Source organism: Protopterus annectens, chromosome 5.part0, assembly GCF_019279795.1.
Source record: "Protopterus annectens isolate FY-2018-M chromosome 5.part0, PAN1.0, whole genome shotgun sequence".
NCBI classification, from domain to species: domain Eukaryota; kingdom Metazoa; phylum Chordata; order Ceratodontiformes; family Protopteridae; genus Protopterus; species Protopterus annectens.
Window position 1 is genome coordinate 454,821,635 of NC_056735.1, and position 25,000 is coordinate 454,846,634.

The 25,000-nt window shown below is 42.6% G+C and overlaps 1 protein-coding gene and 1 non-coding gene across 2 annotated transcripts in view; both read left to right on the plus strand.

Annotated features, from left to right (window-relative positions):
- Window positions 1–25,000, plus strand: part of LOC122802675 (cytidine and dCMP deaminase domain-containing protein 1-like) — a 1,973,793-nt gene that overhangs the window by 1,043,102 nt on the left and 905,691 nt on the right. The gene's annotated exons all lie outside the window — the stretch shown is intronic.
- Window positions 17,272–17,425, plus strand: LOC122802937. Its single transcript, XR_006365016.1, has one exon. It is a non-coding gene; the product is annotated as a 5.8S ribosomal RNA (ribosomal RNA).

Genomic DNA, 25,000 nt, shown 5'->3' on the forward strand with positions numbered 1-25,000 from the left:
TATTTTTTCCTTAAACTTACATTACAGGACAGTGTGTTTACTCGTATACCTGTAATAGCTTCAGCACTTCTGCAGTTGGACCCATGTCCTGTGTTATGCTGATAACCTACTTAGCTACACACTGCTGCATTTTCTTTCAGTAGCCAAGATTGTACGATGTCCTGTTTAATACATCTGTTCTTACAGCAGTACGTAAGGGATTTTTAAACATTAGGTTACTTTCTGATAACCACCTTTTGTATGTACCTTTAATGTATTCCTTCTATAGTTCTTTCAGCATTTCCTGTAGTAGGAGTTTCTTAATTAAAATCTTGGACTAATTTTCTTAACTTCAGTAAATGGTCTGGAACTGTTTGAGCACTCGAAAGCTTAATAAAATGAAATTTATATCTCTGAAATATCTTCCTAGGCTCAGGATTAAAATGATTCTGTAATAACATTACCCTTTCCATGTATGCCTTCCCAACTGGTTCAGTAAGCATTAGAATGCTTTCCATCCCATATGGTGAAGAGAGTGTGTGCGTCTTTCTGTCTTCATTTGTAATGTGAGCTGATGTGGGCTGGAAATTCTTCAGTATATAGTTTATGTTGGGTTTGCTTTTCTAAAGTCCTTGAATTCAGTGGTGCACAGTGCGTTATGTTTATATGCTCTAAAGGAGAAGATTACCAATTTGTGACTGGGTTTGATCAGAGTTAGGTGCACTACAGGAGTGGTGTAAGTAGGTGTGATTTTAATGAGGATGAAGTTTAAAACATTTTGACCCTTAGTGGGCTGGTAAACCATTTGTCTATGGGGTTAGCACTTACTAAGCCTAGAAATCTCTCTCTGTGACAGCTGTGCAGTTATGCACCATATATATAAAAAAAAAAAAAAACTTCTGTCTATGGCAGCAACTGGTTTGTTCCAGGTCCATCCACAAGATATACTTGTTCCATGCAAATTGTAATCTTTAAGTACTTACTTGTATTGTACATAACTTGTAGGCAGATGGGAACTCTCACCTAAAAGGGGGTGATAGGGATGTGTCCTAGTTAGAAAGCATGCAAATGACTTTGCTAGCTATAGTTTTTGCTGCACCTTAATGAAACAGGAGTATTAACAGTAGAGGAATATGAGGCATTTGTGTCTTTTTTATTAAGGTTTAGGGTTGCCACCTGTTAAGTGGGCCAAAGTGGGACATGGGGCTGTGGCCAATATGGCACTGGCCACATCCTCTACCATGATGTCACCACAGGAGTGGTGAAGGAGATGCTGTTATGGTTATGCCGGATGGCTGCTGGAGTGGCTAGCTGGTTGGTGGAAGTAGCAGCTGGAAGTATGAATGACTGGATGTATGGCTGCATGAATGGATGCCTGGCTGAATGGATGGCTGGCTGTATGAATGGATGGATGGCTGAATTAATGGGTGGCTGGCTGAATGAATGGATGGGTGGCTGGCTGAATGAATGGATGGGTGGCTGGCTGAATGAATGGGTGGCTGGCTGAATGAATGAGTGGCTGGCTGAATGAATGAGTGGCTGGCTGAATGAATGAGTGGCTGGCTGAATGAATGGGTGGATGGCTGGCTGCATGAATGGATGGATGGCTGGCTGCATGAATGGATGGATGGCTGGCTGCATGAATGGGTGGCTGGCTGGCTGCATGAATGGGTGGCTGGCTGGCTGCATGAATGGGTGGCTGGCTGGCTGCATGAATGGGTGGCTGGCTGGCTGCATGAATGGGTGGCTGGCTGGCTGCATGAATGGGTGGCTGGCTGGCTGCATGAATGGGTGGCTGGCTGGATGAATGAATGGGTGGCTGGCTGGATGAATGAATGGGTGGCTGGCTGAATGAAAGAATGGCTGGCTGAATGAAAGAATGGCTGGCTGGATGAAAGAATGGCTGGCTGAATGAATGAATGGCTGGCTGGATGAAAGAATGGCTGGCTGAATGAATGAATAGCTGGCTGGCTGGCTGGATGGATGAATGGATTGCTGGCTGGTTGGATGAATGGATGGATGGCTGGCTGGATGAATGGCTGGCTGGCTGGCTGGATGAATGGCTGGTTGGATGGATGGATGGCTCGCTGGTTGGATGGATGGATGCCTGGCTGGCTGGCTGGATGGTTGGATGGATTGCTGGCTCATTAGAAAAAAAACCCAAAAAACAAATCTCGGTCATTGTTTTAGCGGTTGTAGAAGCGCTTAAAACAAAGTGCTCCTACAGTCCCGATCTTTGCAGGGCTCTTCCTGCCCCAGTCCCCACCCCTTTCATAAATTGCAGCCAATTGCTGCATGAATTAAACCATCCGGACCTAACAGGCAGCAGCTTTGCCTGTAGGTCTACGTTAGTGATGTCACTGAATTGCCATGGAAAAGCCAGAAGTAATTGCGGCTTTTTCACGGTAATTCAGTGCGATTGAAAAGCGGGACTTTTCAAGTCCCACTACTTTGCACAGTGGGCAACGGGATGAGGCAGCTCAACCCGTGAGTGTCCCGCTGACAGTGGGATGGTTGGCAACCTTATTAAGGTTTAGGCATGGAGGTCAGGGCCGGCTTTTGGTCAGCTGGTGCTCTAAGCAAAAGGACTCCATAGTGCCCCCCCCCCAACACACCACCCGGTGCCTCCATCCTGGTCTACCTACACCATCCAGATTACTTTTTTCTTCTTTTTCTTATAGTTTGTCTTACTCTTCATTTTTTCTTAATTCATTCAACATATTTTAAAGAAACCATTTCTTTACTACAAAAAATAAACAAATACTGGAAAAGTGCCCCTGCTAGAGCGGCACCGTAGAAGACTGCGTAATTGGCCTGTGCCTAAGGCCGACTATGAGAGAGGCAATTGCTTTTGATTAGCTTCTAAATCTTGAAACTTTCACAAACTGCAGAGTGGGCACTCGTAATCATCGGTGGTTATGATAGTCTAGCTGCTTGTTTTAGAGCAGCTGTATCTGGCACTGAAATGCAAAGTCATGCCTGGTTTTGGACTGACAGTCTTTTCCACAAGATGTAAAAAACAAACTTTTGGATAACCCTTTGGAAAAAACAGTCTTATATTTTGGATTTCTGACTCAGAAAAGTGTTTTAAGAATTGGGGGAAAAAGAGGAAAACTGTGAAAGTTTAAAATGAACGTTTCACTCCTTTGTTCCAAAGTACTCCATGAGCTGTGCTAATAATTACAATAATTATGTGGAGAATACAAGGAATTAGTGATATAGGCAAATTAAACGCTTCTGGAAAAAAGTAGAAGATGAAGTAAAACAGCAGCAATAATTGCTTATGTCACATGAACAAAGCAGTCTTTATAACACATCTGTTACTGGCCCAATCCATTACCTTTTCAGCTCTGCCCATCAGAGTAACCTCTAGGATGAAAGGTTATGCATTTTATTTCACAAAAGTGACATTAGTTAACATCAGACAAGTAATACATGTAGTTGCAACAGGTTACAAAGTAGAGTTTTTTTTCCCCTCCTTCGTTTCCAGGTCGAGCCCCATAATCCTGAACATGAAATCTGCTAGACTTTCCATATAATTCATTAACTGCTGGGCAGTCAAGCAGTACAGTAAGTTCCACTAGAAGAAAAGTGACAGGGCTTTTTTGAGATTATTCTTGGTGCCAAAATGGGAAAATCAGTGTTTACCATTTTTGGCCTTTATAACTTAGAGCAAATTTATCAAAACAAAAATTACAAGCGTTAGTATTGCAAACCATATTACTTTTTTTTTAGAGCATCTTTATTAATTTATGTTTAAAAAATGATAGGAGTATGCATGCATTAATATAAAGAAGTGATAGTAAAATTTCCATTGTTATTTTCATGACCTATATAGGTATGTTTTGTTTTTAAACATTATATAAATGGTATAGTTCCTGCTTTCACTTAAAACTCAGTCCTCCTTCTCTTGAACATTATTTTGCATGTGGTGTTCCCACAAATTTAGTTGCACCTTCTCTTTTCCTAAAACTTATACCTCCATTTCTTTTATTTTTTTACAATGTTCAGTACTTCAAATTACATTTGGTTTAGATTTTGATTTCTGTTTCCTTGTAATTTGTTTTTTTGGCAGTCAGTAGCAATAAACACAGTAAGGCCTTCCTGATCCTGTATCTTGGCTCAAAAGAGTAATTTCCTTAATTACAACCATTTGTAATTCTGACAAATTACTGTGTATGGATTTTTAAAAATCTTTCAATTTATTTTATTCCGCAAAACATTTGCAGTTGCCTTCCTTTCCCATCACATCTCCAGCATTTCCTCCTATCTGAGGAGAAACTCTCTGAAGTCTGCTTGGGGTATAAAATACCCATGCAAACACTTCCATGCAAAAATGCTAAACATTCTGGACTTTTTTGCATACTTCAGAGACATACAGATTTCCTCCTGTTGTTCCTTTTATACTGCCTTTCAGTTCTCTTTGCCTAATATTTTCTAACCACCACTGGCTAATTCTTATAGGTATCACACAATATTTTATATTCCCCACTACTGATCTATTTTTGACAACTACTACTTCTGTTCTATATTCAACTACAAACTCTTCCAGTGCTGGCCTTTCTCTTGGTACTCCTTTAAGCTATTCCCTTTGTCTCTACTGTGTTATCAAGCCCTGGTAGGGAAGGCTGTCTGAAAGCTGCAGTCCAAACTTCTGCTTAGTTTCACTGCAGGTTTTTACAACCTTATTGTTTCTCTCGATTCCAGATGCATTTCTAGTAACCTTGTGATATGTGCTCTCACTCTCCAATCCATAGAGTACATATATATTTCCAGTATAAGAGATTCCTGTCATTGGTTCATGTTTTTACTGTGTGGCCTTTCCACTGCCTGCCTGGTGTTTATTAGGTTCCTGGCTCCAGTTTTTTTTTTTTTTTTTTTTTTTTTTGCGATCACCTATGGTTTTTGCCATTTACATCTAGCATTTTTGGGGTATTTGTCTAACTTAGGCAAACTGTTTAAAGAGTACATGGTTGGCAACTAAACAGATTCTGAGGTATTTTTAGAAATATGATACCTCCCTATAATTACTGAAGCCAGATTTTTTTTTGTCTTCCCAGACCCAAGCATTTCTAGGTGGAAGACAGCAAATCGTACCTAAATAAAAATAAATAAATAAAAATATATCCTTTTCACCAGGACAGGGTTGAACTGACTTACTTTTCCTTTTATGTATCTCTAAAGAAATTACAGTACGCAATGATGCTATTTAAGTCTACAGGTTATATGTATATGTATTTTTCCATTGTCATGGTTCCCAAATTCAGACTCCACATGAAGAGAATACAGTGGTTTCTATACAACTTGCAAAATCAAATTTCACTGTGTTTAGAATATGCTTTACCATTAATTCTTACTCTGATAAGAAATGCCAGTGATGGCTCATTCAAATTGCCAACAACTTAGGACTCCACTCAGTGCCTCCAAACCACAAACTTATTATGGGCTCCTTGGTTTATGTCTGAGGAGCTTATTTTTCAGGATCTCTGGGTACAGGGACTGTGGCAATTCTGGAAGCTTTCAACATAACTGTTTAGATTAGAGGGGTTTATGGATTATCACAGACAACACTATAGTGGTGTAGTATATTAACAAGCAGGGAATAACCCTGTCTAACTCCCTCTACTACCTGGTCGTAGTCATATAGGAATGTGTGTTACAAATTAACCCGAGTCTTAAAAGCTCATTATGTTCCATCTCAGGACAACATACTGGCGGACAGTCTATCCATAGAAATCTTAACCTACCATTTGTGAAATCTGGGCAGAGCCACCTGTCCCATGATAATAGAACTATGAGATTTTGCAAAAAACTAAATAAATAAATAAATGTTGGCCCGTCAGAATTGCCAGTTTCCTCCTTTTTTGCTGCCTGCTTCCACACAAGCAGGTAACACTCATCATGGACATTGGAAACAAGATTTACTCTATGTATTTTCTCTAACTTCTCTTATTCAGAAACTTCTGTTAATGAGAGCAACCGCAAAAAGTATCATCACAGCTACTTCCAGGCAAGGACAGACTTGGTTTATGGCATACCTCTCAACTGTACAGGTTTTTGCAGAATGTGCAGATTTTTGCCTGAAATCTTTGGTGTGCTTCTCATAAAAATTGTGCTTTTTTGACAAATCACTGGGATAATCTAAGGATTAAAGTCATCTAAATAATGACATGCATTTGAGTTTCAGACTTCATATCCTTCAGAAAAGTACACGCTAACACAAATCCTGTTCTTGCAACTTTCTAGGTTTATAAGAGCAATATTTAAAATGTGTCTCTATTTTTGGGCCATGTGTCCCCATTATGTCAGGCTTTGTCCATATTTCTTTCGCTTTCGCAAGGGACGGCTTGCACCTGTCACCCCTGGGATTCCGGATATTGGCTAAGGCTCTTGCCACCCCCATAGTGCCTTTTTTAGGCAAGGCTCAAATTCTAAACCTACCACCCTAGAAAACAAAAATGGGAAGAAATTGAGGGTAATGCTGCTCAATGCCAGAAGTCTAAATCTCAAAATGCCTGAGGCCCTTCTCAGTATGGAGAACATCGATGTCTGTGCTGTAACTGAAACCTGGTTCAAGGCTCCTGAGAGCACCCGGCACTATTAGGTTTTACCTCATATCATGCGTTCGGCCCCAAAACCCGGACCACTCCACAAAAGGAGGGTGTATCCATATTCATAAAGGATACTCACACCTCCAGGTTGGTGGCAACGCATGAAGCTTGGAAACCATCCAGGTGCAACTAACAATAGGCAAAACTGCTCTACAAATTGTAGCATGCTACAGGCCACCCTCTCAAACTCAGGAACCCCACACAGCCTTCCTGAAGACACTGGAGGGTATAAATGTATCTCCAAACACCATCATATTGGGTGACTTCAACTACCGAATATAGACTGGGAACATTACTCAAGCCCTAACTTTCTAGCCCAGCGGTTCCTGGAGTTCATAAATTCAAATGCCATGGAACAGCTAGTCACTGTTCCCACGAGAGGAGAAAATATACTAGATCTCATTGTCACAAACATGGGGACAAAATGCTCCACACGTATATCCCTCATTGGTGAGATCTGATCATAAACTAATCTCACTGGAAATCCACATCCCCCACCCCAAACAAAAAGACCATAGTGAAGAACTTCTCTAAAGCAAACTTCACACTACTCAAGACTGGTGTGGTATCCTTCAAGGCCCCTGAGTCAGAGGAAACCACAACCCAAGCTGGAAGCCCTTACAAATGCCTTCTATGAACACCTCCAGGACTGCATGGATCAGGCAATCCCAAATAAAACCAAGACTCTTTCCACAAAGGGCAAGCGTCCAGTCTGGTGGACCCCAGCCATTAACAAACTTTACAATAAGAGGAGAAAGCTATTACATGATAGAACAAAATCCATAAAAGGAAGTCACCCCTGATCATTATTAGTAAAAAATACGAGCACTCATAAAATCAACTAAGGCCAATTTTGAGAGAAAAATTGCCATGGATTCAAAGGACAATCATAAGGCCTTTTCAGCTATGTTAGGAACCTGGGTGGAAACTCACAGATATGCTCAGAATTAGTCCAAAATGATACAAAAATCACTGAACCCACAGACATTGCCAGCATACTGGCAGACAGGTTCAGTGCAAACTTCACCCCTCTCCCCTAAAGGAGATAACTATCCCAGCCGAGTGTAGCCTCCCGGACATCTCAAATGCGAGGTGAAAGCTGCTCTCTGTAAAGCTAAAACACAGCATCAATGGGACCGGATATTGTCCCCGGCTGTGTGCTACACGAGCTAAATGAGGAATTAAACCCGCACATAAGGCAGCTGTTTAATCTCAGCCTTACCACAGGATACGTGCCAAAGGAGTGGCACGGCAACTGTGGTCCCACTCCACAAAGGTGGCCTCTACGGACCCTGGTAATTACCGCCCCATAAGCTTAACAAGTCTAGTCTGCAAAGCTATGGAGAGGATCATAATGGAGCTCATAAACAAAGATATAGGGGACTTGCAGACATTGGACCCGACCCAGTTTGGCTTTGTCAAGGGAAGATCATGTCTTTTGAACTTGGTCGACTTCTTCGCAATAGTCCCCAAGGCCGTTGATGTGGGAAAGGCAGTCCATACAGCCTACCTTGACCTTGCAAGCTTCGACACAATACCCCACTCGGTATTGTAGAAAAACTACCAGCTTAAATGTAAACCCATATGTCACAAGATGGGTTGCAAACTGGCTTAAGGACAGAACCCACAGGGTTAGAGTTGCTGGCTGTGTCAGACTCCAAGCCGGTCACAAGTGGTGTCCCACAGGTCGGTCCTTGGCCCCTATTGTTTGGCATCTACTTCTCAGAAGTACAGGCCAACATGGGAGGACTTTGGCTGACAAAGTTTGCAGATGACTGCAAACTGGGCGCCATAGTGGAAAGTGCATCGGACACTGATATCCTTCAGAAGGGACTCACGGAAACAGATAGCTGGTGCCAGAGCCATGGCCTGAAGTTAAACGCCAAAAATGTATAGTCATACCCTTCGGGAAAAACAAGGTAACCCCAAGCTACCATATAGGTGGCAATCCACTAAGCACAGAAGAGGTTATCAGGGACCTGGGGACCCAGGTTGACAGTGGCCTTTCTTTTGACACTCACATTGCTAAAGTGGTTAGAAAGACCTTCTACATTGCCCACCTGATCATGAAGGGATTCACATCCAGATCTAGTGAGGTCATTGTTCCCTGTACTCTTCACTTATCAGACCAATGATCGAGTACAATGCCCCATTCGGGATGTATCTCACCCGACATCTGCAGCAATTGGAGAGACCCCAAAAGTTCCTCACCAAAAGGATAAAGGGACTCCAAAATCTGTCATATGCTGCCAGATTGAAGAAACTCCAGCTCTATTCAGTCGCATACCGTCTGCTCAGAGGTGACATGTGCCTGACATACAAGGCCATGTCCAACCCGGAATTAATGGACATGCTCCACCTCAAAAATCCAAATCCACCAAAACCACTAGAGCAAGCGACTTAAACCTTAGCACGGATATAAATAGGGCGTGCTGGAGGGATAGATTTATCACTCAGAGACTCCCTATGCTGTGGAATAAAATCCCGGTCCATGTGAGGCAGAGCACCTCGCTGACTCTGTTCAAGAGAAATCTAGACCTGTGGATGGGAGATCGTAGGTTTACCCCGGGAATCATCTCTGGGTCACTGCTGGACAGAGGCACAACAAACTAATGGGCACAGTATTTTTTCATATAAGGGGTGGCGTAAGCCACAATAATTTGGGCTAGGCTTATAAATGCCTTAGGGCAGATAGCCTAGTATAAACCTATGAACCTATGAACCTATAAGTGGTTGAGAGGAATGGATTACTGTTCTAACACAACAGTTTGTGGCTTCAGTGGTAAACCTTTTCCATCACAACAAGATTTTAACTTTTCAGTAATATCTTGTATCCAAACCTAAAATCTTTAGCTTATCAACTTAGAGATCTGGCTTGATTTTGAGTAAACATCTTTTCTCTTTGGAGGCTTTAGCCATTCTGCATGAAGCAGAAAGGTCTACCACAAGAACATCATATCTGTCTAAATGGATACAGTTATTTCACAGGCATGAAAAGAAAGATATAGATCCAAATTTTAGTTGCGCCTTTATTTTCTAGAACACCTTGCTACTTTATACAGTATTGACTTGGCTTAGTATTCCATTAAGGTGCATATTTGCCATTTCTGTCTGTACACCTGTATTTCCAGCTATTGCTCTTCAGCTTCCTACGTAGCAGTTCTCTGAGGAGATTTTTTCACCTCAGCCATCCAAGATATATTACACCCTTTGAACTGAAACTTTGCAAGTAGAAAGCTAAGTCTTCTTCCTTTTAGGCTCTCTGTACTTCACATTTATTTAGATGCTTCTAATAATGCACTATTAACAATCCTAAAGCACATAACATAAAAATACATAGAAATATATAAAATAAATGAAATAAACTACCAATAAAAGGTAAATAAATAACTAAAACAGATACTGAAAGCAAAATAACAAATAATAGTTATACCGGTAAGATAAAGATAAAAAGTAATGATAAGAAAACGTGGATAAGATGATAAACTAAATAGTTTCCATCAATTTCAGTAAAGTGATTTAGTGGTTCCGGAGTGCAAATAATAATTCAGGACTGAAACCGAATGAGAAAAAATGAATACATGAATGAACTGAAAGCAGGAAGTTAGAGGAGCATCCAAAACTAATCGGACCCTGACTCATCAAATGCTGGTTTGCGCTAAAACCAAGAGGCTAAAGGAACATTCCAAACTAATTGGACCCTGACTCATCATGCTTTTAATTACTAAGTTTTCAAAAATCTGTGGAGTCAGTACAGTGTGGGACAGTACCTTAGCCAAAATGGAAGTGGGGTGCACAAATGCAGTGCCTGATGAGGAAAGGAGCAGTGGCCTGGAGTTTGTAGATTTGCCTTTGTAACTACCAGTGACCCTGAATGAATATATGAATCAAAATAAGCATTTTATTGATGACCCCAAAACGTTTTATAGAGAATTGGGAAACAAGGTAAAAGGAATTGAAGGACCAGCAAAAAAATGAAGCAATAGATAACATTTTGGAGAAGTATCTATGAAGATCCTGTGGAATATAACAAAGATGCTAAATAGAAGTAGTAAAAGAAAGAATAAGAAGTTTAAAGGTACAGAATATGAAATGGAATGAAGTAACAGCCAGAGAGATTAAAACAAAGTTAAGAAAAGACCAACATTGGAAAACCCCAGGCCCAGATGCAGTACCTAACTTCTGCTTAAAAATATTAACATCTTTGCATGAAGATTTAACCATGAGTAAGAACTATTTATATGCACACCCCAGAAAGACACCAACCTGGCTAACAACAGGAAAAACAATGCTCCTTCTTAAGAGTGAACCTGTAAGCTACCCTAAAAATTATAGACCAATAACTTGCCTTCCAACGATGTATACACTATACACTGGAATTGATACAGACAGTCTATAATCATTTAGAAGAAAACTCAATTATGCCAATAGAATAAAAGGGCAATAAAATTAAAGTCATATGGAACAAAGGATCATTTGCTGTTAAGTAAAGTCATAGTGGAGAACTGTAAAAAGGGGAAGAATTTAAGTATGTCATGGATTGACTACAAAAAAGCATTTGATATATCCCACATTCATGGATAAAAGATTGCTTAAAAATGCATAAGATACACCCTACACTGATCAACTACATTACAGTGACCATGAAACAGTGGCAGACCACTTTGCAATTAAGCCATGATAAAGGACAAACTATTATTCCAGGGTAAAGATTCAAAGGGGGATATTCCAGGGTGACACACTGTTACCTCTGCTATTCTGCCTTGCCCATAACCCATTAAGCTGTCTACATAGCTTAGACCATGGCTATAATTTAGTTCCTAGAAAACAACAAAGTGTAAAGACTTCTCATCTTCTCTTTGTCGATGACTTGAAACTGTATAGCTCATCAGATGAAGAATTGAAAGCACAGCTGCAAGTTGGCAAAACTTTTCAGATGATATAAGAATGTAATTTGGTCTTGATAAATATGCAAATGCAACCTTTAAGGCAGGAAAACTGCAGCACCAAGAAAACATCAGTTTCGGACAAGTATGTGATATAAAAGAACTTGAGCAAGAGGAAGTGTATAAATATTTGGGAATTGATGAAGGATCAACAATAAAACATGAACAAGTCTGGATAAAACTTAGAGTTTAGAAGACTTAAATTAATCCTGAAAACAGCGTTGACATCTAGGAACAAAATCCAAGCTATACACCAATTTGCTCTTCCTGTACTAACTTACTGTTTTGTAGTGATTGATTGTCCCCAAAATGTGTTGGGTAGATTAAATAGGAAAACAAGAAGGATGCTTCATGCTCACCAAATGATTATAAAAATCAGTGCATACCAAGTTTATATATTCCTCGTTCTGAAGGAGGGATGGGCCTCCTTGAAATTGATTACATGTACAGATCTGCAATCGTGGGACTCCACACATCTGCTGACCTCACAAAATCCAAATGTAGTGAAAGTTTTGAAACCTGAGGAAATTAAATCTAAGATTACTTCCCTGCTTAGGCTAGCAGAACCACAAGTGGATAAAAACCAGGCAGCAACTGAATGCTAAAAAATGAAAGAAAGAATATAAGGTGAAGAACCAGATGAGAAGGCAAGAAATATGGAAAATGCATAAATATAGTTGCAAGTATAGAAAACTTCTGGAAGAACCTCCTGTTGATAAGGAGTGAATGCAGGAATGGTTAAGGAGAGGCAAATTCAAACCAAGAGATGAAAGGTTAATATTGGTGACATAAGATAGTGGGCTACATACAAGCTGGTTTACAAAGTCCATTGAACATGTGGGATAAACAGACAGATGTAGGTTTTGTAAAACAGAATTGAAAACAGTTGCACATGTTCCTGCTGGTTGCAGCATACTAATGGCAGAAGGACTGTATACTGAAAGGCATAATAATGTGGCGAGACTGTTGCACTGGGGATTGTGCAAACATTATAACACTGAAGTAGCTGAAAAACACTGGAAACATGAGCCACAAAGCATCCTAGAAAATCATGGAGTCTACATCACATGGGATCATCCATTACCAACAGTTCAAAAGATAGATGCTAGAAAACCAGATATAGTGGTCCAAGAAAAGTAGGCAAAAGTAGCATTGATCATTGAAATTGTTACACCCAGTGACTACAGTGTCCTGTATACAGAGAGACACAAATTCATAAAATATCAGGATTTGCAAGCAAAAACAAGAGCAATGTAGAAGAAAGCTACCCAGATAGTTTCAGTAGTAGTGGAAGCAATGGGTCTTGCAAGAGAGTCTACAATCATATTTAGATATGCTACCAATACGTGTAACTCCATACGAATTGCAGGAGTCATTACTGGGCACATTGTAGGTGCTGTGAAGAGCAGTTTTGGCTGACATCAAAAAGTGAAACTACTAATTTCATGAACTTTAATCGTACTTTGACTTAGGAATGGAGTCCGTTCCCATCTTGGTATTAGAAACCCAAAAGAGTTGGAGAAGTTAAAAAGGCAGATACCCAGTAATGATGGTATGGCACTGTGAGCTCCCTCTGGTAAGTAAGAACCAAATTATGTATGGATAAGTAACCCAACACCAAGATTTTAAAGCTAATACAGAACTGGATTGGGAGTCAGTGCAAGCTCTGTAGAACAGGTGTAATATGGTGGCAGTGAGGGGGTAGCCTAGAAGCAGAATTTTGTACAAGCTACAGTCTGTTGATCTCTGTGTAAAGAACTTCCAAGTAAAGGGTATTGTAGATGGTAATGCAGAAGGAGGCCAGCACATGAACTGCCAAGAATTCAACTTGAGGGGTGATATTCTGTAAATGTAAACATGCCAATTATAAAACAGCTGGCAGTTGCTCCTTGAATGTCAGTTGTTTGTTCAGGATATCTTATTTACAAAGTCAAGATTATTGCAGTCGAAGATGCACAGAGGAATTGGTGTAGTAGAGAAATTTCTCAAGGTGGCAAGAACTGCCATGGCATCATTTATGGAAATATTTTGCTTCAACCGATTAAGAGCAAGTCATTATTGCATGGCCTCCAAATTATTTGCAGGGGATTGCATATTCATTATCTTGTCCTGAGAGAGAGAGAGAGAGGGTGGTATAGCTGGGTGTTTTCAGCGCAGCAATGAAATGCTAGGCCCAAAATGCTAATGAAATCTCTCCAGTGGAAGATCAAGTCTAAAGTTTTTCCAATGCTTTAGAAATCTCTTGAGTAGTTAAACTACTATCTGCAATATTTTTCCATGAAATTTAATGTAGAAAAGTAGAATGTTCAAAATTGAGCCTTGTGGCCTTCCATATTCTAGAATGAATGGAACAGAGGAGTTCATTTTTAAAATTACACTTTGGGTGTGTTCACTCCAGGATTGTAGACAAGAAACCTCATTAGGATTGCAAATTCTGAGAATAACATGGCCCATGCTGTTGAATGCCACAGAGATCCAGCAAACTAACAGAATACAAATGCTGGTCTCTGACCTTAAAGATGGTAATTTACTGCTTGAATAATAGCAGACTTAATACTGTGTTGAGAGCAAAACATTGACTTACAAGAGTCTACGAGTTCATCAACTGGAAGATAAAACTCCGGCTGCTCAAAGGACACTTTCTCCATAATCTTACCTAAAAAGATGAAGGTTATAAGGTTATAAGATTAGGTAGAAACATTGGGGTCCATGAATTATTTTGAAGATTGTGGTAACACAATCTTCTTAAGGCAGATGGAAAATCTGAGAATTCAGTAAGGTCACCAGAGTGTGATAAATAAGTTGTCCCATCATGTTCATGCATACCTGGTGGGACATGTTTGCTAAGTCTGCAGTTACTTACTTTGATTGGAACCTTTCTGCAGTATCGCTTCTGTGGGGAAACCTCTGTTGCATCATGTTTTTTACTTGCTTTGTGACAGTTTTCCAACAGTTTTTTGTTTTTTGACAATGACTATGGACTTTTCTGTTGCAGAGTTTACTGACCAGTGCAAGTGTGTGTGTGTGTGTGTTTGTGTGTGAGCGTGAGTTCATAGGTGTGTACTGGGCTAATGGCCCTGGAGCCTTTACAAGCCTAGCCCATAGGATTACCCTGGCATCATGCCACCTGACCTTAGTTCCCAGTGCCTCTGTCAAGTAGAGCCACTGGAGTGATCCCTGGGGTGAATATTCTCATGAAGACGGCCAGTGAGGTGCTCCGGTTGACATGTATGGGAAGTCTATTCCATAGCATGGGCAGTCTCTGGGTTATGAACCTGTCCCTCTAGCACGTTCTGTTGATTGTGTTAATGAGGTTGAAATCTCTGGAGCGTGTATTGCTGAGGGATTGGGATTTCTTTAGAAGTAGCATTTCTAACAGAGCTGGGTCAGACATGGCTTTGTAAGTCAAGTAAAGATTGCCTCTAAGTAGGCGATATGAGACAGAGAATAGTTGAGTTTGTTTAGTCTGTCCATATAGGACATGTTTTTAAGGCCCAAGATCCTCTGTGTGAAGTATTTTTGTGGCCTCTCCAGTTGTTGTAGGTGTCTAGTGAGGTACATGCCAAATGGGGCATTGTACTCAATGATTGGCCTGATGAGGGAAGAGTAGAGGGAGACAATGGACTCTTCCTTCCTGGATGCAAAGCTCTTAGTAATGAGATATGCCACATAGAAGGACTTTCTGACCACAGTGACAATCTGGTGGTCAAAAGAGAGGTTGCTGTCAACCGGTGTTCCCAGATCTCTTATGATGCCTTCTGTGTTCAGTGGACTACCATCGATCATCGATGTGGTAATTCATGAGAACTGGGTTTTTCCCAAAGGGGGTGATGACACATTTTTTGGCATTGAGCTAAAGGCCATGGTTCTGACACCAGTCATTGGTCTCAGTGAGGCCTTTCTGTAGGATGTCAACATAGTTAATTATGGCTCCCAACTTGCAATTGTCTGTGAAGTTTGTCAGCCAGAGGCCCTTCGAGTTGGCCTGGACTTCAGAGAAGTAGATACCAAACAGGAGAGGATCCGGGACCGAACTCTGTGGGACTCCACTCGTGACTGGTCAACAGTCTGACTTGAGTCAGCTACTTTCACACTGTGGGTTCTGTCTGTGAGTCAGTTTGCAACCCACCTAGGGATATAGGGGTTGATGCCTAGCTTAGTGAGTTTTTCTATGATTCCTGAGTGGGGAATGGTATCAAAGCTCTTGGCCAGATCAAGGTAGGCTGTATGAACCACCTTGCCTTCATCTACAGCTCTAGTGACTGACTCAAAGAAGTCAACCACATTGAACAGACATGATCTACCCTTCACAAAACCAAACTGTGTGGGATCCAGAGTTTGGAGGTTCCCTATATCTTTGTTTATTAGGTCCATGATGATGCATTCTATAGCTTTGCACATCAGACTTGTCAGGCTGATGGGGCGATAGTTCCCAGGGTCTGTAGTTGCTCCTTCTTTGTGGCGAGGGATGACTGTAGTAGTGCGCCATTCGGTAGGGACAAAGCTGGAGGTGAGGCTGTGATTGAACAGGACACACAGGTGAGGTGCCAGTTCACTCTGTAGTTCATGTAGAACACAGCTAGGGATATTGTCAGGTCCCATAGAAACTGTATTCTTGACCTTGGACAGTGCTGTTTTAACCTGTGCAGCAGTAATACTGGATGTCTGGTAATCTTCTGATATTGTGAATGGTCCTTTGGTGGGGGAGAGAGGGGTAAAGTTGGCACTGAATCTGTCGGCCAGTATATTGGCAATATCTGTTGAGCAAATCTGGGTATTGCCATGGAGATTCTTTACATAACTATACAAGGCCTTGTGGTTGCCTTTACTATCTGCTGCAATTCTGTTTTCATAGCTAGCTTTAGAGGATTTGAGGAGGAATCGCAACTTTTTGTTTAAGCTGATAAGGGGGTTTTTCCAGTCTTGGGACTTCACCTTATTTCTCATCATTAATGTTTATTCAATCTGGATATTTAGAAATGTAATCTCTGTAGTTTGAAACGTTATCAAGTTTGGTTAAACTTTTCAGTGGATCTAATCCACACATCACAGAGTGCATACCTGAGATCACAGTTAAAAGGCAGTTATAATTAAGAATAGCAAACATTGTCCAGGAAGAAGGAGAAAACCGCCAGTGATTAAGGTTATTGCTAATGGTTCCCTGAGAAGGTAAAGCAGGTCTGATAGTAGCAGTCTTATTAGAGAAGAACTAGCAACTTGTAATGAAGATGGTAGAGTTCCTGAGGTGGTGAGACAGGCTGGGTTGTACACGCTACCTACTACCTAAAAGATTATGGCCAGTCAGCTGCTGCAGCCATCTTTCTGGACATGTGAGCTGCCACTTCTTGCCCCTCTATCCACCCGCAACTCCTGGGGGGGGGGCAAGAGGATGGGTGGCATCCGTCCCTCCTTGTCTCCCGTCATCTGGAGGGAGGTAGTCCCATCTGTGAGGTGGGAGGTGTGAATGCACCTCCGCTGCCCCGAGGGGGATGGCTGCTGAGGGTCTGTGCTACCTGTGGAGGATGCTGTGCTCCCCATGGTGCATCGGTTCGAAGACCTGGAAAGTCGGCATTTTGGCCACGTGCCAGCTGCCGTAGGACTCCCTGCCGGCCCACTGTGCTGGGCCAGTACCTCCAGTCTGGGCAACCACGATGACTCCTGTGAAACCTCACATGCTTGTCAGTGGTGTGACACCGCATGAGCAATGGTTCCCCTGGCGACCGAGAAGAGAAAGGTACTCTGAGCGGTGGATCACTCGACTTGTGCGTCGATGAAGAACGCAGATAGCTGCAAGAACTAATTTGAATTGCAGGACACATTGATCATCGACACTTTGAATGCACTTTGTGGCCCCAGGTTACTCCTGGAGCTACACCTATCTGAGGGTCATCATTGCCTTCCATCCCATTGAGGGCATGGCTGGGGAGTCGAGGGAGCCTGCCACATGCCCTCCGTTCCCCTATGGCAAGATATAGATAAAGGAGAGGAGTCCCTGCTGTCCTGAGCCGGGAAAAGCCTGTTCACAGATTGGAGGGCATAGGCACATGTCCAGCCCATCCCCTGGAGGCTGTTGGTGGTATCGCCACTTGGCTGCCCTCACGGGTGAGGTCAAACATCTGCCCACCCAGTTCCCATGCGCTGGGGCTGTGTCGGCCCTCCTTCACCTCCTGGAGTCCTTAGGCGGGGGAGCGGGTACGAGGGCCAGGGGAGGGGGATCGGCACATCCATCCGCCCGTCCCTGCAACCCCTGCCCCCCTGATCATAACCAGGCTTGGAACATGACCTCAGATCAGGTGTGGCGACCTGCCAAATTTAAGTGTATTACTAAGCGGAGGAAAATAAACTAACCAGGATTCCCTCAGTAACGGTGAGTGAAGAGGGAGGAGCATGGTGCTGAATCCCCCCCCCCCCCCCCGGGCTACTGGCACAGGGAAATGTGGCATACGGAAGTCTGTCTCCCTGGCTGTGCCCAGAGGGCCCAAGTCCTTGTGATAGAGGCTCAGCCTACGGATGGTATGAGGCTGGTGGCGGCCTCTGGCAAGTCGGGATCAGGTCTTCCCGGAGTCTTTTTTTGTGAATGCAGCCCAAAGCAGGTGGTAAACTCCATCTAAGGCTAAACACCGGCATGAGACCAATAGCAGACAAGTACCATAAGGGAAGGATGAAAGGAACTTTGAAGAGAGAGTTCAAGAGGGTGTGAAACCATTCAAGAGGTAAATGGGTGGGTTCTGCACGGTCTGCCTGGAGCATTTAGCTCGGTGGCCACGTCACCTGCCCGGGCGAGGTGGATCCCCCTCCCTGGGTGCACTGTGACTGGATCCTGGTCAGCTGGGAATGCCGTGTGGATGGTGGCTCCCCTACCCAGAGGGCAGTTTTAAAGCCTATGGCATCAGCTCTAGCTGTGCCCTGGTGTCATGGAGACAACCGTCACAGCACTCACCCCAGCCCTCATGGCGGGGGACATCTGGCACGCCGGCAGGAGTGTTGACTGGGCTAGACTGTCTTGAAACATGGATGAAGGAGTCTAACAGGAGCATGAGTCTGAGGGTGGGCAGGAGACCCCACGGTGCAATGAAAGTGAGGACCAGCATGCTCTGGCTGAGGTGGGATCCACCTGCCCCACACAGGGGGCACACCACTGGCCTGTCTCACCTGTTCCGTTGGAGAGGTGGAGCATGAGCGTACCTGATGGGACCCAGGAGATGATGAACTATGTCTGTGCAGGGAAAAGTCAGAGGAAACTCTGGTGGAGGTCCGTAGTGGTCCTGACATGCAAATTGGTTGTCTATCCTGGGTATAGGGGGCAAAAGACCAATTGAATCATTTAGCAGCTGGTTCCCTTCAAAGTTTCCCTCAGGATAGCTGGCGCTCGGCGGACGCAGTTTTATCTGGTAAAGTGAATGAATGATTAGAGGTCTTGGGGCTGAAACAACCTCAACCTGTTCTTAAACTTTAAATGGGTAAGAAGCCCGACTTGCTGCCTTGGAGCTGGGCATGGAATGTGAGTGCCCAGTAGGGCACTTTCGATAAGCAGAACTGACGCTGTGGGGTGAACCAAATACCGGGTTAAGGCGCCTGATGCCAACAGTCATCAGACCCCAGAAAAGGTATTGATTGATATAGACAGCAGGATGGTGGCCATGGAAGTTGGAATCTGCTAAGGAGTGTGTAACAACTCACTTGCTGAACTAACTAGACCTGAAAATGGATGGTGCTGGAGCATCGGTCCCATACCTGGCTGTTGCTCATGCAGGGAGCAGAGGGAGCTACATTGCAATGAGAGAGAGGGCCACCATGGTGGCACTGAGGGCCAAGGTGAGGGCCTGGGTGGAGATGCTGAGGGTGCAGAGCTTGGTGGTAGTGGCAAATGTTCAAACGAGAGCTTTGAAAGCCGAAGTAGAGAAGGGTTCCATGTGAACAGCAGTTGAACATGGATCAGTCAGTCCTGAGAGATAGGCAAGCGCTGTTCCAAAGGGACGGGTGATGTTCTCAGTCACCCTCAGCTGACAGGGAGTCTGTTTCAGATCCCTGAATCCAGAGTGGCAGAGACGGGTGCCTCGTGGTATCCAGTGCGGTGACTAAAATGATCCTGGAGAAGCCAGTGGGGGCCCCTAGGTGAGTTCTCTTTTCTTTGTAAAGGGCAGGGCGCCCTGGAAATGGGTTCACCCCGAGAGAGGGGCCCAGACCCTGGAAAGCATCTCAGTTCCGGTGGTGTCAGGTGAGCTCTCATCGGCCCTTGTAAATCCTGGGGAGAGAGTGTAAGTCTTGCACTGGGCCATACCCATATCCGCAGCAGGTGTCCAATGTGAGTGAGCTGCTAGAAGTTCATGAGAAACATCTGTCTGGTTCATCATGTAATACTGCTTCTGACCATGTTTGCTACTCCTCAGACCTGCACACTTCAAACAGGGTTTCAGTCTTTGCCCTTATTTTTTCAGGAAATGCTTTACTTGGTCAGTGTAATGCTTACATTTCTTTACTGAGACAGGGAATGTACAACTTGGGATAGCATGTCAATAGATGAGGACAATGACTTGATATAATTACATATCAAAGGCATCAAGAGTGCCCATAATATCCACAGGAAGTAACTGAAGGAGCATTAGTCGAAAGGGTTCAGAAGTAATATCATTAGTGTAATTGTGCTCTGTTAGTTCATGATTTGGAGGATTGAAATGTGGTAGCTCCAGGCCAAAGTAGACTGAGAAATGGTCAGTTCAAGAGTCCAGTTCCACCAACAAGCCAGATGTCTTCATGCCCATTAGGAAGATTAAAGTAACTGCAGATTAATTCACTACATAGATAAGAATCTGAGCATATCCAATACCTTTCAGGATAAAACTAAAATTCCTTAGTGAGAATAATAATCCTCATCAACCCAGTTGTTAATGTCACAAAGAACATCAAGAAGTAAATACTGTGGGAAGAAATAGCCAGGGAATTGCTATGGCTAGGCTTGTATAGGCCCTAGGGTCAATATCCTAGTACCAACCTATGAACCTTTGACAAAGTACCCAGTTGACGACGAGATTGGTGAGCTGTTGTAAAAAATACCCTGATACAGCTGGATGGATGGTAGATGAGGCAAGTATAACAGTTTGATCCCACAGTAAGGACATGCTCATTTGAGGTAATCAATTTAATGTCATCTTGAGTCAGCTGTAGGCTGGCACTAAAGCAGATGGCAGCCCCACCCAGATTCCGTCCTGCCTACTACTCTGAATAATGAAGACTTCACTTAGAATAGTGGCTGCCAAAAATGGGATGAGATTCTTTTCAAACAAGGTCTCAGTAATGCATGCAATGTCAGTAATATGGAACAGGTCTCAGAAAATATCAGACTTGGCAACACAGGACTGATACTGAGCAAAGAGTTCACAGGAATCATAGGATGCATAGCGATATACTCTTTTACGCATACAAACTTAAATGTTCTTGCCATTCATTTTAATAGTGTTCATCTCCCAAATCAAGCAGAGCCATATATGAAAACCTCAGCATAAATTTATGTCTACCCATTCAAACAAGACCAGCTTTAAACATAGCCAATGTAGTACTTTGTTTCCATAGACTGGGAATATCTTGAATTAGGAACCTATTCGATCAGTGAGTATTTATTTTTTATGTAAATTTAAATCTGTGTGCCACTGGTTTTGTGAAAAGGGTCAAACAGGGCTGATTCTTTCATGTCTTGAAAAGTGAGTCATAGATCATGTCAGAGAAGTTGGTAGGTAACTGAGCACAAGGAAATTTGTGCTAATCTGTTGGGCTAATTTTTCTTTAATCTTCTTGGTTAGAAATCTTTGCGGCCTTTCCAGTTGAGCAATATGCTTGGTATTGTACATTCCAAGGGGGGCATTTATTTAATGATGAGTCTGATATGGCAAAAGTACACTGGAAGGATATCTTCTGTAGTTCTTGAAGATATTCCCTTGGAAGTTAAGCAGGCCATGTAGAAGAATTTCCTGACAGTTGTGGAAACATGATAGTATGAGAAAGAGTTGCCCGCATAATAACTAGGTCTTTTATGAGAGTATCTGTCTGCAGGAGTATCCTTTAAAATGTAAGAGGCAGGAGAAGCTTTTTGTGAATGTTGTTATCCTGCTCATTTTAATATTTAGCTTGAGAGTGTTTTTGATATAATAGATACTTGCATATTTAGACCAAGAACCAAAAGAATGGGTTCACGTAGTCTCAGATAAACTCTTCAGAAAATATGACAAGATGTTCGTATGTTAAAATAATTTAATAACACATCAAGCAACATACATTAAGCACTTTTGTCCAGTAACTTTTGCACTTTTTTTTTTCAAAAAAATACAGTATTTAAATTGATTTTAACTGTGTTGCAGGAATATTAACTGAACTGGAAGTTAGTCAGTGTTTGCTGAATTTTGTTATTTGCTAGTAATTACAGGTGTGGGGGTAGCCATATTCTTTGATTTCCTGTCCTTGCCTATTTAAGTGGTACAGTGTGAAATATTTTCTGCTTAAAAACCTCAGCTTTGGCCGGCTAAGAACTTGCTGTATTCAACTGGACGTATAAGAGAATTTAAGTACCTTTATCTGCACTTTTTTCAAAAAATACAGTATTTAAATTGATTTTAACTGTGTTGCAGGAATATTAACTGAATTGGAAGTTTTGACTCTGCTCTTCAGTTAGTCACACCCTCCCTGTTTTTGTTTTGGTGTTAATCTTAGTGGCCTTGAAACTGCCCGCCCCTCTTGTAAATTTGTGTTTGGATACTCCTTCTGGGCCCATCTCATTTGCTCACTCAACTGAGTGCAGTGAGATCATATTCTGATTTCAGGCACTCCTACTGTGTACAAAGAGAGCATCTGGGAAACAGAAAAAAAATTAAGCTTGTTTCCTGCCTTTCCTGTTAAGTGGTATAGACTATTTGTAGGCTTTTGAGCCCCCAAGCCCTTCTGTGTTGGAGGGAAGCCTTCTAGCTTAGTTTTTTTTCTTATAACTAGCCAGTTTTCTAGTTTCAGCACTCAAATCTGTTTCTTTGATCTCAGCACTTGTTCAGGAAAAAAAAAAATTTCATCTGCTTTTACTGTACTTGTGTTTCTACCTACTTCATTTTACTTTTGCATCATCTTAAAAATACTCAATTGTATTTATTACTGCTTGGTGTAACTCATTCTAAGCCTTTTGGTTTAAACACTTGGGCTTCGGACCAGTTGTTTTGCACTGAGAGGGTTTGTGGTCTGCACTGTAGTGGCAGAACAGGTAGCTTACATCCTTCTAGGTTGGGAACTGCTGATTGAGGGTTCAGTGTCTGTTATTCTAAAAGTGTATTAATTCTGGTTTAAGTACTTGGGCTTTCAGGCCAGTTATTTTACATTAAGAGGGTTCGTGGTCTGCACTCTTGTGGGAGGAGAGGCTGGACTCTGCCCTTCTGAGCTGGGAATTTCTGGTTAAAGGCTTATAGTGCATGCATATCTGAACTGCTTCTTACTGAAGTTGGTGCGCCTTGTTTGCTGTGGCATAGACTGGATTCGGGCCTGCTGGATCTAGCTTTGTTTGTGTAACTTGAGCACTAATCCAGGCATTCTCTAGTGTTCAATTGTATTTATTACTGCTTGGTAGTAACTTGATTAAAGTGTAGCTATCATTCTAAGTCTTTTGGATTAAGTACTTGGGCTTCAGACCAGTTGTTTTACATTAGGAAGGTTTGTGGCATGCACTGTGGTGGCAGGACAGGTAGCTTTCATCCTTCTAAGTTGGGAACTGCTGATTGAGAGCCCAGTGTCTGTTATTCTTAAAGTGTATTAGTTCTGGTTTAAGCACTTGGGCTTCAGGCCAGTTATTTTACATTAAGAAGGTTCGTGGTCTGCACTCTTGTGGGAGAAGAGGCTGGACTCTGCCCTTCTGAGCTGGGAATTTCTGGTTAAAGGTTTATAGTGCCTGAATATTTGAACTGTATCTTACTGAAATTGGTACACCTTGTTTGCTGTAGCATAGACTAGATCCAGGCCTGCTGAATCTAGCTTTGTTAATATGCTTGTTTGCTTGTTATTTCCCTGGAACGCTAATTCCACCTAATACGCAGCTTCTCAGCGCTTCTGTGGATCACTAGTGATATCTGCATTGCTTACTGTACTTATTTCCTTGTTTCATTTGAAAGAAAGTTACTGTTTGTCGTTTTTGCATTTAAGTTACCTGTAACACATTGCATTTAAGTTACCTGGCACTTGCTCACTAAAGCAATTATATAAGTCAGCACTAAAAGTTAAAAGCACTACACCCTCACTCCCCACTGGCCCTTGTTTTCAATTATTAAGAAATTCCCAATATTATTCTAGCATGTCCAAAGGTCAGTTGTCAATCTCCTCTCTGGTCCAGCTGGTGAATCTGGGAATCTTGAGGCAATGTTACAACTGCCTCATGTACACAGACAACCCTCTCTTCCTCCTAACAAATTCCAACACATGTGAGAGATGCAACCATATAGCCAAACTGGAGGCTAAGCTCTCTCAACTCAGTACTGGCAAAACCAGTCAGGAGGAGAAGGAAACCACACTCACTACAATTCCAGTCTCACATAGACCTACCACGACAGCAAACCAAACACATAATCACACAAAAACATACTCGGAGGCTCTAAATAAAGATCTGCCTAAGCAGCAGAGACCTCCAAAGCAGACACCCAAGCAACCGCTACCCCAAAGCAAAACACGTGCAACACATATCTCACAAAGCCAGTGTGCCGAACAGTTACATCCCTTAAGACTAAACAACACACCTGATACACTTGTAATAGGTGACTCTATCGTCAGGCACACTGACGCCCCGCTCACCAGGCTGAACAAGGAGAGGGTCACGATGAGCAGCCTGTCGGGCGCTAGGATCTGCCACATAACACAAGCACTCAGGTCACTCCAAGGCAAGTACAAATATGACTCAGTCATTGTCCATGCTGGTGTGAATGACCTGAGACGTACCTCCCTGGACTACATGAAAAGAGACATAAAGGAGTTCTCTGAGCATGTAGCCCATGCCGGTATGACCCTGACCTTGAGTAGCATCTTACCCTCACCAAGAATGATGCCACAATATGAAGACAAGATGATCAATTTCAACAATTGGCTTAAGTACTGGTGTCATTCAAAGGGGATCTAATGCCTGTCAGCTTGGGATGATATGCTCGACAAGCCACGATGCTTTGCTAGGGACGGCTTGCACCTGTCACCCCTGGGCTTTCGGATATTGGCAAAGGCTCTTGCTACCCCCATATTGCCTTTTTTAGGCAAGGCTCAAAAGACAAACCCACCTCCATAGGTATCACAAGGGATAAGAAACTAAGAGTAATGCTACTCAATGCCAGAAGTCTAAACCTCAAGATGCACGCACGAAACTCTCCTTAGCATGGAGAACATCGATATCTGTGCAGTAACAGAAACCTGGTTCAGGGCTCCGAGAGCACCCCAGCACTACCAGGTTATACCTCATACCAT